At 45.5% G+C, this 20,571-nt stretch overlaps 1 protein-coding gene and 1 pseudogene across 1 annotated transcript in view; both read left to right on the forward strand.

Annotated features, from left to right (window-relative positions):
* On the forward strand, positions 1-12,330 carry LOC129647003 (eukaryotic translation initiation factor 3 subunit K-like; annotated as a pseudogene).
* The window catches only part of ZNF683 (zinc finger protein 683), a 25,189-nt gene continuing 16,912 nt past the window's right edge, over positions 12,295-20,571 (forward strand). The window contains exon 1 of the mRNA XM_055574056.1: positions 12,295-12,350. The gene's annotated coding sequence lies outside the window, so the exon portion shown is untranslated. The remainder of the gene's footprint in view (positions 12,351-20,571) is intronic.

Raw genomic sequence — 20,571 nt, forward strand, 5'->3', positions numbered from 1 at the left:
GGTCCTGATGGAGTTGGAGGTGAGGCGGTTTGAAGTGTGGAGGAGAATGGGTGCAGAGCTCAGACTGTTCTCTGAAGGGCAGGAGGAGAGTTGTGGAGCTAATAAAGGTGAGAAGGCATAAATCAGTAGGAGTATTGGCATTAGGTTGGGGTTGCCAAGACTACCCCACAGCCAAGAAATTTACCGCCCCATTCCTCTAGAGTGGGGTCTTGAGTCCCTGGTACTACAAGTGTCCAGCAGGGGGCGCTCTGTCCTTACATTTCCCCCTTTGCTCACCCCTCAGAATTTTCTCCTTTCATTCAAAAATACTGTTTGAGTACAACTGTGTGCCAAGCACTGTGCACCAGACACTATGCCATGGTACCATGGACTGCAACCATTCCGGCACCAACCAGACGAACAGACAAGCAAGGTCCTAGACTCCGTGGTGCTGGCAGGGTAGGAATACAGTGAATAAATAATTATTGTGATTTAATTTAAAGAGTATCAGACAAAGCTTTCCTGAGGAGCTGCTTTTTAAACTGAGACTTAACAGATGCCTAAATCTTGACCAGGTAACAATGTGGCAAAGAGGTGAAGGTGGAGTGTGTAGGGGTTGCCTTTCAGACAAAGGGAACAATGGGCTTCAGAACCTGAATCAGGAAAAGATCAGGGCCCCTTCAGAAGGAAGGAATGAAGCCTGCCTCTGTGGCGATATCCAGCTTTGGTCAGAGGTTTAACCCTTTCTAGGCTTCCCTTGTGGCTCAATAAAGAATCCGTCTGCTATGCGGGAGACCTGGGTTCGATCCCTGGGTTGGAAAGATCCCCTGGAGAAGGGAAAGGCTACCCACTCCAGTATTCTGGCCTGGAGAATTCCATGGACTGTATAGTCTGTGGGGTCTCAGAGTCGGACACGACTGAGTGACTTTCTCTTCACTTTAACCCTTTCTATTGTGAAACTCACACACTTGGAGCCCCCCAGTTTCCAAGACTCAGTTTTCTTGAGATTTGCCTTTTGGAGGAACAAGGCGAAGAGAGAGAGCCAGCAGGTCTCTGGGTCCTTTCTAGAGTAACCAAGCTTGGGAAAGAGAATTCCTCTTCACCCCCTTCCTAAGCACAAACTTTTGGGCTACAAGTGAAACAGAAGTCGATTTAATTTAAACTTCAGGGCCCCTCCCAAGGCCATGGAGCGAGTCAAGTCATATGCTCATGTATTTTTATAAAATGTGCACAAATGAGATATTTCAGTCACAGCTGGACACCTGAAATGTGAAATACCAACAGTTAGTCCAAGAGGTGTGCCAGATAATTAGTTAATACAAATACATTTTCTGATGTTTGTGGTATTTTTCAGTTTTTGAAATTTGTGATTTATCATGACTTTTTTTCTTAGTCTAAATAAATGTTCACTTTGGGTATACATTTTATACCTATAATCCTATACCTCTTTTTAAAAAATTTTATTTATATATATGGCTGCGCCACATGGCATGTGGGATCTTAGTTCCCCCACCAAGGATCGAACCTGCACCCCCTGCAGTGGAAGCACAGGTTTCTTTCTTTCTTTCTTTCTTTCTTAAACTATATATTTATTTATTTCGTTGCACTGGGTCTTGGTTGCTGCATGCAGGCTTTCTCTAGCTGTGGCAAGGAGGGGCTGCTCTCTACCTGGTGCGCAGGCTTCTCACTGCGGTGGCTTCTCTTGATGCAGAGCACAGGCTCTACGACACACAGGCCTCAGTAGTTGTAGCACACAGGCCCAGTTGCTCTGAGGCAGGTGAGATTTTAATTCCCGAACCAGGGATCAAACCTGTGTCCCCTGCACTGGCAGGTGGATTCCTATCCACTGTGCCACTAGAAGAGCCCAGAAGCATAGATTTCTAACCCCTTGACCACCAGGGAATTCCACTATATTTCTTTTCTTAAAGAGGGCATCCGAAATTGTAAAAGCTCAATGTCCAATAAGACCCGGCTCTGCCCGAGTGGGGTTCCAGAAGCTGACTACTGACTCCAGACCCTAACTGGTTCTGGAGTTAAGAACTGATCCCTCCTGACCAGTTCTTAGAAGGATCTAATTGATCCTTCCTCGCCCTTCGATCAGTCTCCCCTATGCTGTGGTCCACATCCACCTGGGTGGATGACTCATGGTTAATAGGAATGCCAAGGGGATAGGGCTACATGAAAAGTCAGAGATAATTAGTAGTGAAATGTTGTTTTTTTTTTAACTTTTTATTTTGAGATTGTTTCAGATTCATAGAAAAGTTGCAAGAAGAACCAAAGACTTCCTATACACGCTTCACCCAGATTCCCCAGCTGTTAAAAATTTACCTCATTTGTTATCATTCTCTTTCCCTTCCCAGTCTTTCTATATACACTTGGCTACTTCCGAGTAAATTGCAGATATAATGCTCCTTTTCCCCTAAATATGTCAAAGTGTGCTTCCTAAACATACAAGGACATCCTCAAACATAATCATAATACTGTTATCAAAGTCAAGATGATACACTGAAACCTACAGACTTTACTCTGGTTTTTATCAGTTGTCCTGCTAAGGGTCTAATAACGTCGTTTCTTGTCTAGACTCAATCCAGGATCACTTGACCACTCATGCCATTAAATTCTCACATCTCTATCTTTTTTTTCATATCTCTCTCTTTTTAATCTGGAATAGTTCCTTGGTTTTTATCTTTTGTGACATGACAGTTAAAAAAATAACAGGCCTATTATTTTGTGGAATATCCTTCAACTAGAATTTATCTGATGTTTCCTCCTGATTAGATTGAAATTTTGCATTTTTGGCAGAATTATCACAAATGTTGATATATCTTCTCAATACCCCATATCAGGAGATAAGTAATAATATGAACCATTGTATGCTGAAGCTGAAACGCCAATAGTTTGACCACGTGATGCAAAACTCATATGAAAAGACCCTGATGCTGGGAAACTTTGAAGGCGGGAGGAGAAGGGGACAACCGAGGATGAGATGGTTGGATGGCATCACCAACTCAATGGACCTGAGTCTGAGTAAACTCTGGGAGTTGGCGATGGACAGGGAGGCCTGGCGTGCTGCAGTCCATAGAGTCAAAAAGAGTCGGACACAACTGAACAACTGAACTGGACTGGAACTGGATTGGGTTGAACTTGAATCACTTGGTTGAGGTATTACTTTTCTCCACAGTCAAGTTGCTATTTTTTCTCTTTGTAATCAATAAATATCACCACACATTGTGATGACATAGATCCTGTTTCTCATGAACTTTCATCATAGTTTTAGTTTCATAGTTTTAGTATCCACTGTTAATCCTTGCCTAAATCAATTGTTATTTGGATGGTTACCAAGTGTGATTTTCTAATTACGCTATCTCTCTACATTTGTTAGAAGAGCTTACCCTTCTCCATTTGTTCATTCATTTGTTTTATCTTTTGAATATTTATTTTTATTTATTTGGCTGCCCTGGCTCTTAGTTGTGGCATGCAGTATCTTTAGTTGGGGCGTGCCTACTCTTAGTTGTCAAACCTAGGCTCCCTGCACCGGGAGTGCAGAGTCTTAGCCACTGGACTACCAGGGAAGTCCCTGTTCATTTGTATATCAGAATGAATTCATGGATTTCTTTTATACTCAATTACCAACCGTTGTTCTGATCCTTAAATTGCCCCCAGTTTGGCCAGTGGGACCCACTTCAAACTGGTGTCTTCATCGCGCTTTGAGTTCTTCTTGCTTTCTGGTAAAGTAAGCGGTTCCAGGCTCACCTGTCCTTCCCCAGCCCAGCCTGAGATCAGCCATTTCTTCAAGGAGCCAAGTATGTTAGAAACGGAAAGTATTATGCAGAGTCTGGCTCCTATTAGTCTAGGGCTTTCAGTTTATAAAGTCTGCTGCTGCTGCCAAGTTGCTTCAGTCGTGTCCGACTCTGTGCGACCCATAGACGGCAGCCCACCAGGCTCCGCTGTCCCTGGGATTCTCCAGGCAAGAACACTGGAGTGGGTTGCCATTTCCTTCTCCAATGCATGAAAGTGAAAAGTGAAAGTGAAGTTGCTCAGTCGTGTCCGACCCTCAGCGACCCCATGGACTGCAGCCTACCAGGCTCCTCCGTCCATGGGATTTTCCAGGCAAGAGTACTGGAGTGAGTTGCCATTGCCTTCTCCATTATAAAGTCTAACATCTCCTATTTACTAAAAAGCCTCAGGCTTAGAAAGAGGTGAGTCTGAGTGTGGAAACTGCTTACTGGCTTTGTCACCTTAGATGATACACAATGGCAGCAATGATGCCTACCCTCAGAGTTGTGAGAATGTAAACTCCACAAGGGCAAGCACCATTGTCTGCTTTTGACTGCAGCGTCTCCAACAGGGGCCTGAGGACAATGGGAGCTCCGTAATAGTCTTATTTTCTTTTTATTTTATTTACTTATTTATCTTTGGCTGCCCTGGGTCTTTGTTGTGGCACACAAACTCTGTTGTACACGGGCTTTCTCTAGTTGCTGTGAGCCGGGGCTATTCTCTAGTTGCGGAGCTTCTCATTGCGGTGGCTTCTATTGTTGTGGAGCCTGGCCTCCAGAGCTTGGGCTCAGTAGCTGTGGAGCACAGGCTTGGCTGGCTCAAGGCCTGTGGGATCTTAGTTCCCCCACCAAGGAGCCAACCCGTGTCCCCTGCATTGGCAGGTGGATCCTTAACAACTTGACCACTAGGGAATTTTCTGTACTATTCCTGAAGGATGGAATGACCTGAGATGCGAGGTGTAAAGTGTTAGCCTTGTGTCTGGTGCACACTCGCAGCTTGCAGTCAGGGGTGGCCGCTGTTCTCTGTTTTGTGGATACGTCTATATGCTCAGAGTTAGAGCTAATTGTCAGGGGGGCACTGGTGATGGGCCAGCTAGAGGCCTCTGCCCCTCGCAGAGGAAGGAAGGATTTGGATTGAACAGATAAAAACAAAGACAAACACACACTGGCCTAAGTGTGCTGGGAAGGAGCCCACAGACAGGCAGTCAGGTCCAAAGGAAGCGGCAGCTGGAAATCAGTCAGAGGTTCTGGAAGGCGTGTGGCCGGGCTGGACCCCTGGCGGGTGGAGGGTGAGGTGTGGGCGTGGGCAGATAAGAGGTAGGGGGAACTGATTGAGGCAGACTTCTGGGGGACAGGAAGGAGTTTTGTGCTGGACTTGGGCAGACAAGTGGACGAGGCTGTACTTCAGAGGCCCTGCCTGAGACGCCCGATCTCGAGCAAGTCACAGAGCCCACGTTGTGGGGGCCTCCTTGACTCAGGGGGAGCCCAGGACACAGCCATCAAGGAACCCCTAGGCCTCTGGGGGAGACCCAGACCCTGCTGTTGGGGATCTCATACTTTGACCTTCTCACCACCAACCTTGCCCCCTCCTCCTGGTTCTGCTCCCTGCTCCCCTCCAAGTGTGGTTGGACTTTTAGCCCCTTGGTGTGTCTCCCATCTGTCCAGGAAGCCTAAGGCTCTTGCAGCAGGCTTCATTTCTTAAAAGCCCCTCCTTTATTCAAGCCTCTGAGGGTTTCCTGGAAACGACGTGGTAGTGAGAGTCAGCTTCTAAGTGGCCACCAGTCTCTCCACCGGGGTTATTTTGGAAGGTGACACCTTCCCCCGGCTTACCACAGTACCCTTCCAGAGCACCCCCGGTTGCTATGACAGCTGACAAAGGGAAACCACAAGACCAGAAGTTGAGCCAGTCTGCTTAGGAGGAGGCAGGGACAGAGCGTGGTGGGGAACAAGGTCCCTGCTTGGCACACCCATGCGGGCACAAGGTAGGGGTTGCAGGGCCAGCAGGCTTTGATGCTGCAGAAGCAGCCACTTTGCCGTAGAAGCTTGTGTCCAGGAGTTGATCTTTAAGGGGCTCTGAGTAGCAGGTTCTATGATTAGAACTCTTTTTCCATTGCACCCATTTTGAGGTGTGGAAACTAAGGAAGTGACTTAAAGAAGCTCCAACAGCAAGTGAGTGACAGATATCACCCAGATCTCTCAGTTCTGTCCTGCGTACTCGTCCCACAATCCCAATTACCTACCCTTGGCCAGGAATTCACGGAATCCAGAACTTTCTAAACTGTTTCCTGAGACTTCATGGAATATTCTGACAAAATTGAGGCTAGTGATATTTATTTCTTTTAAAATGCATTGGAAAAGTACGTGCATAATAGAAACTAAACACGTTTCTATGACGGGTCTTGTTGTGACACACGTATCGCCTTTAACAAATGGTGTGCCATTCCCAAGAGTGATGTGTGCCCCAACCGTCATGGCCGAAATCCTTCACCACATTCTCTCTGAGGCCACACTTCCCGTGGGTGGCTTTCAGGCAGAGACTGAGTCGACAAGCACAGGAAGGCAAGAGCATCCTGGGAGGCAAAGGAGTTTGTGATGGGCAATTTTGTTTTAGTTTTTGGCCATGCATCTTGTGGGATCTTTGTGCCCCAACCTGGGATCGAACCTATGCCCCTTGCAGTAAAAGCACAGAGTCTTAACCCCTGGACCACCAGAGAAGTCCCTGTGATGGGCACTTTGGGATCGAGGACTCCCCAGTGGTTCTGCTGAAACCTTCCGAGAACTGCACCTCAGTCTGCACTGCTTCCTGCCCACCCCTCCTTCCTTCCTTCCTCTGTCTTCCATGGGGCTTTCACCTGCACTGTGGTCTGCCAGCTCTCCCACCTTCCTCCGGCTCCTTGCCCATTTTCCCTCACAGGTATTTTCCCCAATAAATCAGTCCCACGTCTAACCCCTTCTTGACGCTGGCTTCTCAGAGGACCTGAACTAACACATCAAGAATTCCTCCAAGGTTCACGAACTAGTCTCCAATGCGTATATGCATTGTTTCAACAAATATTTCTCCACTTTCATAGGAATGTATTCACCAACCACATGTTCAATTGCGGTCAAATGATTTGATCCTTTTACTATGCTTTGCAGCTTGTAATTTCAGCGTGTGACTGTGATACTCAATGCTGGTTGTCTATTCAAAATAGGAGTAGATTTTTGGATCATTTCTTATAGCAGTTAATTTGTGACACCTTTGATGGTTTGTGAGAGACTGGGCTGTCTCCTTTAACCTGGAGGTCATCACCTCCTGGCAGTGGTCTGCTAACATACCTTTACATTGTAAGTGTTCCATAGTAAACTTTGGGAAGAGCCGCCAGGACCCATCTCGAATGTGCATACCTTCTCAACTGCTGATGCTGCTCAGGGCAATGGGCTCTAGACAGCTCCTTCTGGCTGAGGACCGAGCAGAGTCTGGTATTGCCATAATCCACAGAGAACAGTCCCAGAATCTGTGCCTGCCCACTCTGTCCAGAAAGGAGGACCCTCAGTTCTGTAAGACACCTCGTGTTGACACCTTTGGTTTCCTTTGATATGTTGTGTGTGTGTGCTCAGTCACTCGGTTGTGTCCGACTCTTTGCAACCCGACGGACTGTAGCCCACCAGGCTCCTGTGTCCGTGGAATTTTCCAGGCAAGAATACTGGAGTGGGCTCCCGTTTCCTATTCCAGGGGATCTTTCCAATTCAGGGATCGAATCCATGTCTCTTGTGTCTCCAGCATTGGCAGGCAGGTTCTTAACCACTGTACCACCTGGGAAGCCTCTGATGTGTTGTTAAGAGTGACCAAATCTAGAGGTGATACTATCCTTGGGTTCCTTGAGGGTTTTGATCAAGATGAGGGAAATATTTTTAGTTAAAATATATTTACTATGAATGGTGTCTTTACTTTCTCTCATATGCTTTCCAAAGTATTTTTACAAATGGCTCATTTAATTTTTTTTTTTACTTTTACTTTTTTTTTTTGGCCATGCAGCATGTGGGATCTTAGTTCTCCAGCCAGGGATCAAACCCACATCCCCTGCAATGGAACCACAGAGTCTTAACCACTGGACTGCCAGGGAAAGTGAAGTCACTCAGTCTTGCCCGACTCTTTGCGACCTGCGCCAAGCTCCTCCGTCCATGGGATTTTCAAGGCAAGAGTACTGGAGTGGGTTGCCATTTCCTTCTCCAGGGAATCGTCCCAACCCAGGGATCGAACCCAGGTCTCTCACATTGTACACAGATGCTTTACATCTGAGCCACCAGGGAAGTCCCCTGCAATTTGCTCATTTGACTTTTTTTTCAATATATGTATACAGATTTATTTACTTATTTGCTTTTTGGTCTTCTGTGCTACATGAGCTTTTCTCTAGTTGCCATCAGTGGGGGCAACTCTTTGCTGCAGAGCTCGGGCTTCTCATTGCGGAGCATGGGCTCTGGGGCTCATGGGCTTTGATCGTTGCAGCTCTAGGGCTAAGTGGTTTCGGTTTCTGAGCTCCAGAGCACAGGCTCAAAAGTTGTGGCACACGGGCTTAGTTATTCCGTGGCATGTGGGTTCTTCCCAGATCAGGGCTCGAACCCATGTCTCCTGCATTTGCAGGAGGATTCTTTACCACTGAGCCACCAGGGAAGACCTGCTCATTTCATTTTTAAAGTGATTCTGTGATTCTTCGAGCACAGGCTCTGGGGTGGGGTCTGGGTTCAAATTCTAGCTTGTTTTGTGACCTTGAGCAAATCATTTAAAATCTCTGAGCCTTATTTCCTTTTCTGTGTAATAAAACTGCCACCTCCTCTGACAGGATGAAGTGAGGTCACAGAGATGTTGTGGTTGCCTGGGCAGGGGGTTGCATCAGAGAAGGTCTGATTGGCTAAACTGGGGGTCTGAGGAGCCACAAAGCAGGTTGAGTCTTTAGTGATGTGGTGAGATTGCCTTCCCTGGTCCAGGAAGAAGAAAAACTCCCCGCTCTGTGCTCCCACAACACTTTCTCTGTCCCTTAAAGGCCTTCAGCATTATCCCTTATTGGAGTCTTTTCTACCCAGCCTGGGAGATTTGGGGTGGCCAGAAGTAGGTGTTAAGTCTGCTGAGGTTCAGACATTGGGGGTTAGCATGGACTGCTCAGGCCCATGTATGTGGGGACTGAGGAGTCCTCAGGAGGATGAAATGCCCATGATGTTGAGCAAGAGTCATGGGGTCGGGCCGCTCAGCGGCCCCACTTGTCAGAGTCGAAGGAGCTGCCACCATGGAGGGCTCTGGTGAACGGGAGAGTGCCGTTTCAGCTCCTTCACCCTCTGCTGACAAAGCGGGACCGGGGGCATGAGAGGGACACCCTTTTCATCACTGAGAACAGAACATGTTGTAGGTGTGACTTGCTGGCCCAGCACTGGGGGAGCCCCATGAGAGGCAACACCCTTGGCTTCCACACCCTTGACTTGCCAACCCTTGTCTTCCCATGGAGGCAGATGATGACATGCTGGGGAGCGCACAGAGCCATCCCCGGAACCTCTCAGAAAAACCCTCCTGACATCTGCGTTCATCCAACTCTTTCTCTGGGCAAGGTGCTGGGTTAAGCACTTTCCAGGCACGCTCTGCTATGGGTCTCCATAACAACTCCACGTCTGTTCCAAGTCCTATTTTGTAAGGGAGATAAGGAAACAAACAGACACGTCACGGAATCTGCTCAAGATGCAAGCTAGAGAGGCAGAGGGATTTGAACTTAGTCTGGTTGACTTTAGGGCCATGGGCTATGAACCAAAATACTCAACTGATACAGGAGAACTAATTGAGGACAATTTCAGGGCTGGGTTGCAGTGAAGTAGTTGCTATTAACATGCCCCCATTTATTCCCAATAAATGGGGTAGGCTGGGTGTTTGGGTTCCATGTACAACCCAGCTATGCTAGGCACCTACCTGGCATTATGTAAGTGTCTGTTGTGTGAGAGCTATGGCAACAAGAGAAGCTCTGTGCCAGAACCGTGGGCCTTCCTGGCACCTAAATCCCTAGACTCTGGGGTAGGAGGAAGCTACTTGGCCTTGGCAGTGCCTCCCAGCCAGGGCTCTGAGGTCCTCCTGGCTCCCAGCATGAACACAGCATCATAGCATCACACCTGGCCTACATCCTTTGCTCTTTGCAGATGACCAAAGATGGTAAAAAGCTCAACAGATTGGTTTATGATTCAGCTCTACCACTTACTGGCTGTATGGCCTCAAACAATTCAAAGGTGAATTAACCTTTCTGAGCTCAGTTTTTTAATCTGTTAAATAGGGGGAAGACTATTCACCTCATAAGGCTGTGGTGAGAAATACATGAGGAAACAGATGTCAAGCACCCTGATGCTGGAAAAGATTGACGGCAAAAGGAGCAGGGGGCGGCAGAGGATGAGATGGTCAGATAGCATCACTGACTCGATGGACATGAATTTGAACAAACTCTGGGAGATGGTGGAGGACACAGGAGCCTGGTGTGCTGAAATCCATGGAGGTCACAAAGAGTTGGACATGACTTAGCAACTGAACAACTGAACTTCCTAAAAACGGCAACCCACTTTAGTATTTTTGCCTGTAGAATTCCATGAACAGAGGAGCCTAGAGGGCTATGGTCCATGGGTTTGCAAAGAGTCAGACACGGCTGAAGCAACTGAGCACAATAGAAAAGTTCTAATTTTCCTCCTCCTCTTCATCACTGTTACTATTACTATACCATCTCCATTCTCAGGACCAGGATCTTTCTCTACATTTTGATTCTAGGTCCCCTCTCCAGATATGAAGGTCGAGACACCCAGCTCAGCTGAGCACCGCAGCTAGCCCTGTCGGTCCTTGGAGGGCAGAGCTGCCCTTAGGGGAGCAGCTTAGAGCCAGGTCTCAGAGCTAGGAGACCTGAGTTCTCCTCTCAGCAAGGCCACAGATTTGCCATAGGACCGCGGGTCAATCACTTTTTCTCTCTAAAGATCAGTTTCCCCACTTCTCCAGTTCTTGAGGATGCAGCCCGGCAGGGTCTTCGGCTCCATCCCTAGTGTGGGAGGCGACAGCTGTCATGGTGATGTTTGAGCAGATGAGAGCGAACGCGGACAAGTCACTCGAGGGGATGGACAGGTACAATCCTGAGAACCTGGCCACCCTGGACCACTGTGTGGAGATGCAGGCCAAGGAGGATATTTATGATCTGGAAGCCAACCTGGCTGTGCTGAAGCTGTACCCAGCTTTTCTCCAGACCACGGTCACTGCCCAGGTCCTGCTAAAGGCCCTCACCAACCTGCCCCACACCGACTTCATGCTGTGCAAGTGCAGCAGGAAGAATGGCCCACCCAGCAGATTTTGTCCCTCAGAGACCTGCTGGGGACCTGCCACTTCCAGTCCTTCTGGTAAGCCCTGGATAAAAACATGGATCTCTTGGAAGGTATAACCGGCTTCGAAGACTCTGTCCAAAATCTGCCACGTCGTGGGCATCACTTATCAGCACATCAATCTCTGGCTGCTGGCCGAGATGCTAGGGGATCTGACAGGCAGCAAGCTAAAGGTGTGAATGAGCAGTATGGCTGGAGTCCCAACGAGTTAGACAAGATCTCCATCTGTAGCCAGGAAGAGAGCATTAAGCCCAAGAATGTCATGGAGAAGATAGACTGACAGGGTGTCCAGCATTATGGCTTCCTCCCAGTAACTTTGCAGGTGTTTAATAAAGATTTGTTGGCTTCTCAAAAAAAAAAGAAAAAACCCGTCACGAATTGTTTCCCCATGGGTGAGTAGGGAGAGTTGTACCTGCCCAGCTCACCTCACTGGGCTGTTGTGAAACTAACACAGGGCTATGAGAGCCTCTGTGAGGAGTAGGGCCCTGTGCAGAGTGACTGGGTTTCTTGGAAGAAAAACAAGGGATGCAGGAACCCAAAGGAGCCAAGTGATCTCCTGCCCCTGATCACAATTCTTCCTCTTCTTTGCCTGTTTCATTCATTCATTCAACATATATTGATCAAGCACCTACTATGTACCAGGACCTATCCTGGGGCCACAGCAGTGAACAAAATCAAAATCTTTCCCTTCATGGTACTTCCATTCTAATGGTTGGAGAGACACAGACACTAAATGAAGTTGGACGAGGCCCCACCTCCTCCAGGAAACTTCCCCTGACAACTTGGTCCCCACCTCCTGGGTTAGGCATTCCCCTCTGGACACCCCTAGTCCAGTGATCACACTGGGCAGTGATATCCGACTTGTCTGTTTTATCACAACCCGTGGTCCTCTTGAGGACAGGGACCTTGACTCGTGTTTTCTATCCTTGGCACCAAGCACAGGGCTTGGCATCTGGTTAAGACTCAAGACACTTTTGTTCAACAAACAAAGGAATGAAACAAATGGAGTGATTTACACCATAGGCTTCTAGTTGTTGACTCATTCAACAGGTTTTGTCAGGCAGCCTCCATGGGCAGGTGTGGATGGGTGTGGTTGCGAATAAAGAGATAAAAGGTTTCTGTCTCTTGCCCTGAAGGATGGTATAATCTGAAAGGCAGGAGAGAGGCCGGGAGGAGGGAATGACCACCTACTGAACAGGAGCCCCAGTACATGCTTACCTCTCCAGCAAAGTAGGTATTAGTAACTTTTCACAAGTTAAGAAAGAGGTTCATAGAGTCCCAATAACATGCAAGAACAGTGGGGCTGATGTAGGTTTGAGGTCAGCCCAGGCCTCCCACTTTCCCACTGTAATCAGGACACAAGGCAGGATTTACTCTGTCCCCGAGGGGCAGTCTGCATAAAACGAGGGCTGCAGACCCTCAGAGGTGGGAGAGGTTGCTGAACTGGGGTCCGTCTTAGAGGAGGAAGCTGCCCACTGTACCTTAAAGGTGGGCATTTGGTGGGATGGGGACTGGCAGTGTGGGGGTGTACTCTCTGAAGGTGTGAAAGTCCTGGGGCCCTGGGAAGATGTCCTTGGAAAGCTCTGAGGCCTGCTGATGGGCAGGCAGGGGAGGGTGGAGTAACCATCGCTGCTTGGGCTCCCTGCTAGAGCATACATTGCTGCAAACCCCGTGGCACCTCGTGTACAGCTTGGACTAGGTCGATGTCAACCGAGTGAATAGATCTTTTTCTCCTGACTCCTTGGGCAAGTAATCAGAGTTGTCATCTCAGCCAGATCCTAGCAAAGGACCTGCCACCTTCTGAATGCTCTTTGTGGTACCCAAGTTGCCCCAGTTTTATGGAGAGGTGTCCTTGACCACTGAGCAATCCAAGGGCCTGCCTGTTGAGATAGTTTCTCTTTGAAACGAAGTTTGCCAGCTGCTTTCCTCAGACTGAAAGGGGAGTGGATCACATGCCAAAAGTAACAGGTCTACGTACAGGGTGCTGATGAAAGGCTTCACACTCTGGAGTCAAAATGTCTTCAGATCCCTTCTCTGCCTTCATGGCTTATTGATCTTAAGCAAGTCCTTTATCTTCCCTAAACCTCAGTCTTCTAGTCTGTAAATGAGGGCTACTGGTACCTAGATCATCCAAGCCCCACTTGGGTGATCTTTCCCCTGCCCTACTCTCCCCTGCCCTACAAAACTGGACCTGCACCTTTTGGCTCTGAGTTTTAACCATGCAGAGATAGAAAAAGTCACAGTAAACTTCTGGGAGAAAGGAGGATGCAGACTGAGACTGTTTGTTACCTCACAGGAGTACAAGCTGTGATGATTCGTGAGCTGAACCAAAGAGCTGCAGATGACGAAACTATTGTCAAGTAGCATGCTAGCTTCTTAAAATACTTCCTATTTAATCCTCAGTGAAGTATTCTTACTTCCATTCTAAAGATGAAAAAAAAAAATAAATAAAATAAATAAATAAAGATGAGGATACAGAGGTTCAGGATGATTGATTGCATGTCTTCATGCAGGACAACTTGGGCAAAGCAGGTGTATTCTTTAAGACTCAGTTGCAAATAAATAAACTGCTATGGGGCACTGCAGGCTACAGACAATGGGGTCCCACAGAGTCAGACACGATTGAAGCAACACATGCACGCCAAGTGGAAAGGGATGTCATACAAGGCTTTAAATGCTTCCAAAATAACAAGAAGGGACAGGGAGCTGGTTCTAGAAAAGGCCTCCAGGAATAATTCCAGGACAAACCCACAGAATTGACCAGCCTGGGGAGTTCCTCCCTTTGCTTCTCTTGGAAAGGTGGAGAATCTGTAAGTGCTGGCTCCAGACCTATGCCAGATCTGCAAGAAAAAAAAAAAAAGATGCTCCAAACTTTGACTCTGGTTCCACTGCTGATACTGTTGCAAAAAAGGCTGACTTCGAGCCTTTGGCCTTCTTATTTTCACCTCCCAAATCTCACCCAACTGTTTGTGGATTAGGAGAACCATATTCACAGAGTTCTAGCTGCAAGGGAGTCTGGGAAATGTAGTTTTGGGTTTGTTTTTTTTTCACAGTACCAGAAGGCATGCTAGGAGGAAGCAAGGGATGTTGAGTACTAAGCCACCATTTCCATAACCCTTCCTGCCAATGCAGAGCTTGTGCATGGAATTACTCTGCTCAGGGCCTGCTCCTGTTCACATACCATTAACTTGAAGGGGGTGGTGTGGTGTGTGTGTGTGTGTGCCTGACATAGGTTTTAATGGATACTTCATTAGAGCCCTCATTTCATGGAGCTCCTATTCCAGAAGAAGACATTCTTGGGAAACTCCAGGAAGGCGTTCCAGTGCCAGGAGGCAAGAATATTCTCATCTTTCTCTTTTAAAAATCTTTTATATGTATTTATTTATTTTTGGCTGTGCTGTGTCTTGGTTGCTTTGCACAGGCTTTCTCTAGTTGTGGTAAGCAGGGGCTACTGTTCATTGTGATGCATGGACTCCTCATTGTGGTGGCTTCTCTTTTTCCAGTTTGCAGGCTCTAGAGCAAGGACTCAGTAGTTGTGGCACACAGGCTTAGGTGCTCCATAGCATGTGGAATCTTCCCAGACCAGGAATGGAACCCATGTCCCCTGCATTAGCAGGCAAAATCATATCCACTGCACCACCAGGGAACTCCTCAGTTCTCTCTCTTTTAAAGAGCTTTAAGTTATAATACACATACTACATAATTCATCCATTTAAACTGAACACTTCAATGGTTTTTAGTATATTCACAGAGTTGTGTAACCACCATGATCTTTTTTTTTTTAAACCATTATCTATTCTAAAACATCTGCGTCACACTAAAAGCAGACACTCCCCATTTCCCACTCCCAATCTCCAGCTCTAAGCAACCACTAATCAACTTTCATCTCCATATATTTGCCTATTCTGGATATTTCATATAAATAGGATCATACAATATGCCATCTTTGTGACTGGTTTCTTTCATTTAATATAATGTTTTTATTGTTCACCTTGTCATGCATTAATACTTCACTCATTTTTATAGATGAAGAATATGCCATTGTATGAATAAACCACATTGTTTATTCATTCAATTGATGGACATTGGTTTCCTTTTTTTTAATTGAAGTACAGTTGATTTATGGATTGTTTCAACTTTTTAGTTATTGTAACTAAAGCTGTTATGAACATTCATATACAAGTTTCTGTATGAACATGTTTTCAAATCTTTCGAGTATATATATCCATATTAGAATTTTGAGTCATGCTGTAACTGTTTAAATTTTTGAAGAACCACCAAATTATTTTCCACAGTGGCTGTACCATTTTGTATTCCCACCAGCAATGTTAAGTGTTCCTATTTCTCTATATTATCATCAACACATCTTTTTATCATATATTTTTAAAAAATTATAACTATTCTAATGGGTGTGAAGTAGTATCATGGTTTTGATTTGCATTTCTCTAATGACTTATAATGTTGAGTTTTCTGTTGTTGAGCATTTTTTATATGGTTATTGTCCATTTATATACCTTCTTTGAAGAAGTGTCTGTTCCTATCATTTGCCCATTTTTTGATTGGATTATTTACCTTTTATTAGTTTTTTTCCTTTGTCTATTTTTTCCCCAAACATTAGACTTTTTATTTTGTATTGGGGTAGAGCTAATTAGCAATGTTGTGGCAGTTTCAGGTGAACGGCAAAGGGTTTCAGCCACACACATACATGTACCCATTTTCCCCCAAACCCCTCACCCATCCAGGCTGACGGGTGACACTGAGCAGAGTTCCATGTGCTAGACAATAGGTCTTTGTTGGTTCTCCATTTTAAATATAGCAGTGTGTACATGACCTTCCCAAAGTCCCTGACTATCCTTTCCCCCTGGCAATCATAAATTTGTTTTCTAAGTCTGTGAGTCTCTTTCTGTTTTGTGAGTAAGTTCATTTGTATCACTTCTTTTTAGATTCCACATATAAGGGATGTCATGATATTTCTCCTTCTCTGACTTACTTCACTTAATGTGATACTCTTTAGGTCCACCCATGTTGCTGCAAATAATTTGCTCTTATTATTGACTTGTAACATTCAGAAAACGAAGATCATGGCATCCGGTCCCATCACTTCATGGGAAATAGATGGGGAAACAGTGGAAACAGTTTCAGACTTTATTTTTCTGGGCTCCAAAATCACTGCAGATGGTGACTGCAGCCATGAAATTAAAAGACGCTTACTCCTTGGGAGGACAGTTATGACCAACCGAGATAGCATATTCAAAAGCAGAGACATTACTTTGCCAACAAAGGTTCATCTAGTCAAGGCTATGGTTTTTCCTGTGGTCATGTATGGATGTGAGAGTTGGACTGTGAAGAAGGCTGAGCGCTGAAGAATTGATGCTTTTGAAGTGTGGTTTTGGAGAAGACTCTTGAGAGTTCCTTGGACTGCAAGGAGATCCAACCAATCCATTCTGAAGGAGATCAGCCCTGGGATTTCTTTGGAAGGAATGATGCTAAAGCTGAAACTCCAGTACTTTGGCCACCTCATGCTAAGAGTTGACTCATTGGAAAAGACTCTGATGCTGGGAGGGATTGGGGGCAGGAGGAGAAGGGGACGACAGAGAATGAGATGGCTGGATGGCATCACTGACTCGATGGACGTGAGTCTGAGTGAACTCCGGGAGTTGGTGATAGACAGGGAGGCCTGGTGTGCTGCGATTCATGGGGTTGCAAAGAGTCGGACATGACTGAGTGACTGATCTGATCTGATCTGAAGGGTTGTTTATATTTCTGGATTCAAGTTCCTTACCGTATAAATGACTTGAAAAAATTTTTTTACCTTTCTGTGAGTTGTCTTTTCACGTTTTTGTTTTTTAAACATCCTGTATCAACTGGATAACAGTATCAGTACTGCTCATTTTTTAAAAATTATTTATTTATATTTGGTTGCCGGGTCTTCATTGCTGCAGGCCAGCTTTCTCTATTTGGGGTGAGCGGGGGCTACTCTTCATTGAGGTGCATGGGTTTCTCATTTTGGTGGCTTCTCTTTTTGTGGAGCACAGGCTTTAGGGCTTTAGTAGTGGCCACGGGCTTCGTGTCTCCACAGAATGCGCTGATCCCCAGATCAGCAATATCTATCCCCTGCATTTGCTGGTGGATTCTTATGCGCTGTACCACAGGGAAGTCTTCACTTTTTTTTTTTTTAAGAAAACTTAGTTTACTGAAATATGACTGCAATATATAAAAGATGGCTAATGAACTAGATTGCAAAATATTAATACTCTACACTTCTCATGTTCTTCTTTTAAAAAACAATTTATTGGGGTGAAATTCACATAACATAAAATTAACCATTTTAAAATGAACAATTCACTACTAGAGCCTGGTGGGCTACAGTCCATGGGGTTGCAGAGTCGGACATAACTGGGCGACGAAGCACAGCCCTGGACATTCAGAACATTGTACCACCGCCACCTGTATTTAATTCCAAAACGCTTCCATAACTCCCAAGTAAAATCCCATACCCATTAAGCAATTTCTCTTCATTCTCTCTTCCCCTCAACCCCTGACAATGTCCAATTTGCCATCTCTATGAATTTATCTATTCTAAACATTGTATAAATGGAATCATATAATATGTGGCTTTTTTTTGGACTGCACTGGGTCTTCATCGTGGCGTGCAGTCTGTCTGTAGCTGCAGCGTGTGGGTTTAGTTGCCCCACAGTATGTGGGATCTTAGTTACCCAACGAGGGACAGAACCCACATCTACTGCATTGGAAGATGGACTGACTTTCTGCATTTGATTTCTTTCGCTTAGCATAGTTTTGGAGGTTCCTGCACATTGTATTCTATTCTATTACATGAAACTGAAAGTGTTAGTTGCTCAGTCCTATCCAACTCTGCAACCCCATGGACTGTAGCCCACCAGGTTCTCTGTCCATAGATTCTCCAGGCAAGAATACTGGAGTGGGTTGCCATTTCCTTCTCCAGGGATATTCCCAACCCAGGGATCTAAACCAGGTCTCCTGCGTTGCAGGAAGATTCTTTACCATCTGAGCCACCAGGGAATTTGTTTATCCATTCATCTGTTGACGGACATTTAGACTCTCTACCTTTTGGCTATCGTGAACAGTGCTACTAAGAACTTGCAAGTATTGTAGATGTACTTGTTTGAATACCTGAATATGTGTCATATCCACAGATGTACTTGTTTGAACAACTGAATACTTGTTTGTATTCAGTTCTTTTGGTAAATGTCTAGGAGTGGGATTCCTGGGTCATATGGTAATTCTTTCACTTTTTGAGGAATCACCAATCCATTTTCCACAACAGTTGAACCATTTTGTAGCCTTACCAACAATGGATGAGTGTTCTGATTTTTCTACATCTTTGTCAGCACTTATTTTCCTTTTTTTTTTTTTTTAAATTATAGCCATCCTAGCCTTTTCAATTCTCGATGGAATTCTTAGAAGCACAAAAGTTTTCAGTTTTATAAAGTTTAACTTACCTATTGTATTATTCCTGATCTGAGAGGAAAAGCAAGAAGGCTTTCATTATTATATGCGATGTTGGCCACTTGCCTTTTTTTAAATTCAAATTCTTTTTATTTACTTATTTGGTTGTGTCAGGTCTTAGTTGTGGCACGCAGGATCTTTGTCTCAGCTTGTGGGACCTACTTAGTTCCCTGACCAGGAATAGAGCCTGGTCCTTCTGCTTTGGGAGCACAGAGTCTTAGCCACTGGACCACGAGGGAAGTCCTGGCCACTTGCTTTATGCAGACATTCTTTGTAGGGATGAGGAAGTTCCCTATTCCTAGTTGAGCGAGTGTTTTTATCATGAAAGAGTGTTGGATTTTGTCAAGTGTGTTTTCTGCATCTATTGAGATGATCGTGTGGTTTTTGTCTTTTATTCTACTGACATAGTGTATTCCATTGATTAATTTTTGGATGTCAAACCACTTCTGGTATAATTCTTACTTGGTCCTGGTGTATAATCTTTCTTTGGTGGTGTTGGATTATATTTGCTTATATTATGTTGTGGGTTTTTGCATATATATCCATAAGAGTTATTCGTCTATAGTTATCTTGTAAGGTCTTTGGTTTTGGTATCAGAGTAATACTGGCCTCATAGAATGAGTTGGGAGCCGTTCTCTTACATTTTCTAGCGGATTTTATCAAGAACTGGTGTTCTTTGACTGTGTGAAGGAATGTGGGTCATATCCACAGGAAAGAGCTAGGGCTCTGGGACCCTGGGCAGAGGCGGCTGAATCTGGCACACAAATCTGTCCTGATTGGCGAGCACATTATTTTAAGACAATTGAACCAACTTAAAAAAAAAATCTAGAGATTTCACAGAAGAATCTTGATTTCCGGATTCTCTAGAGGAGTTAGAACCTTTGGCAGCAGTGGCCTGTAATTATGCTGAGTCATGATGAATGGCCCAGGCTCTCTCGTTTGCCTCAGTCCCCACCTTTCCTTGTTAATCCTGACACCAAGGCTGAGTATCAGGTACCACTTGTATCCTACTATCCTTGGACCACTTTTTGTTAAGCGTATGGCCACTGTAGGCATTTGAGTGGATGCTACCTGGTGTACCCTTGTTGGATCTTTGTTTATTTATCAAGTGGGGACATGAATAATTCTTAGCTTGGGACATTTTGAGGAAGATTAAAATGAGATGATTAAAAAAAAAAATTTTTTTTTTTTCGCTGATCTGGGTCTTCATTGCTACTCAAGGACTTTCTCATTGTGGTGGCTTCTCTTGTTGCAGAGAACAGGTCCTAGGGCACCCAGGCTCAGTAGTTGTGGGGCACAGGCTTAGTTGCCCTCCCTTGACATGTGAGATCTTCCCGGATCAGGGATGAAATGCATGTACCCTGCATTGGCAGGTGGATTCCCAACAACTGGACTACCAGTGAAAGTGAAAGTCGCCTAGTCATGTCTGATTCTTTGTGACCCCATGGACTATACAGTCCATGGAATTCTCCAGGCCAGAATACTGGAGTGGGTAGCCTTTCCCTTCTCCAGGGCATCTTCCCAACCCAGGGATCGAACCCAGGTCTCCCGCATTGCAGGCAATTCTTTACCAGCTGAGCCACAGGGGAAGTCCAAGAATACTGGAGTGGGTAGCCTATCCCTTCTCCAGTGGATCTTCCGACTCAGGAATCGAACCAGTGTCTCCTGCATTGCAGGCAGATTCTTTACCAACTGAGATATCAGACCACCAGGGAAGTCCTTAAATGAGATGATTATAGAGAGGTTTAGCATACAGAAGGTACTCAATAGATTTAACCTTTGCTTTTTGCTGGCTGCACAGTATTCTGTTGCATGTATGTACAATTCTTCTAATGGTGGGCACATAGGGGAACATTAGTTTTTCTCTGTTTGACACAAGGCTGGATAGGAGATCTGTGTATATGGTAAGCATAAGATGGTTAAAAGTATATTATCACTACTGGATTTGAATCCCAGCTGTATG

The sequence above is a fragment of the Bubalus kerabau genome, chromosome 3, assembly GCF_029407905.1.
Source record: "Bubalus kerabau isolate K-KA32 ecotype Philippines breed swamp buffalo chromosome 3, PCC_UOA_SB_1v2, whole genome shotgun sequence".
NCBI lineage: Eukaryota > Metazoa > Chordata > Mammalia > Artiodactyla > Bovidae > Bubalus > Bubalus kerabau.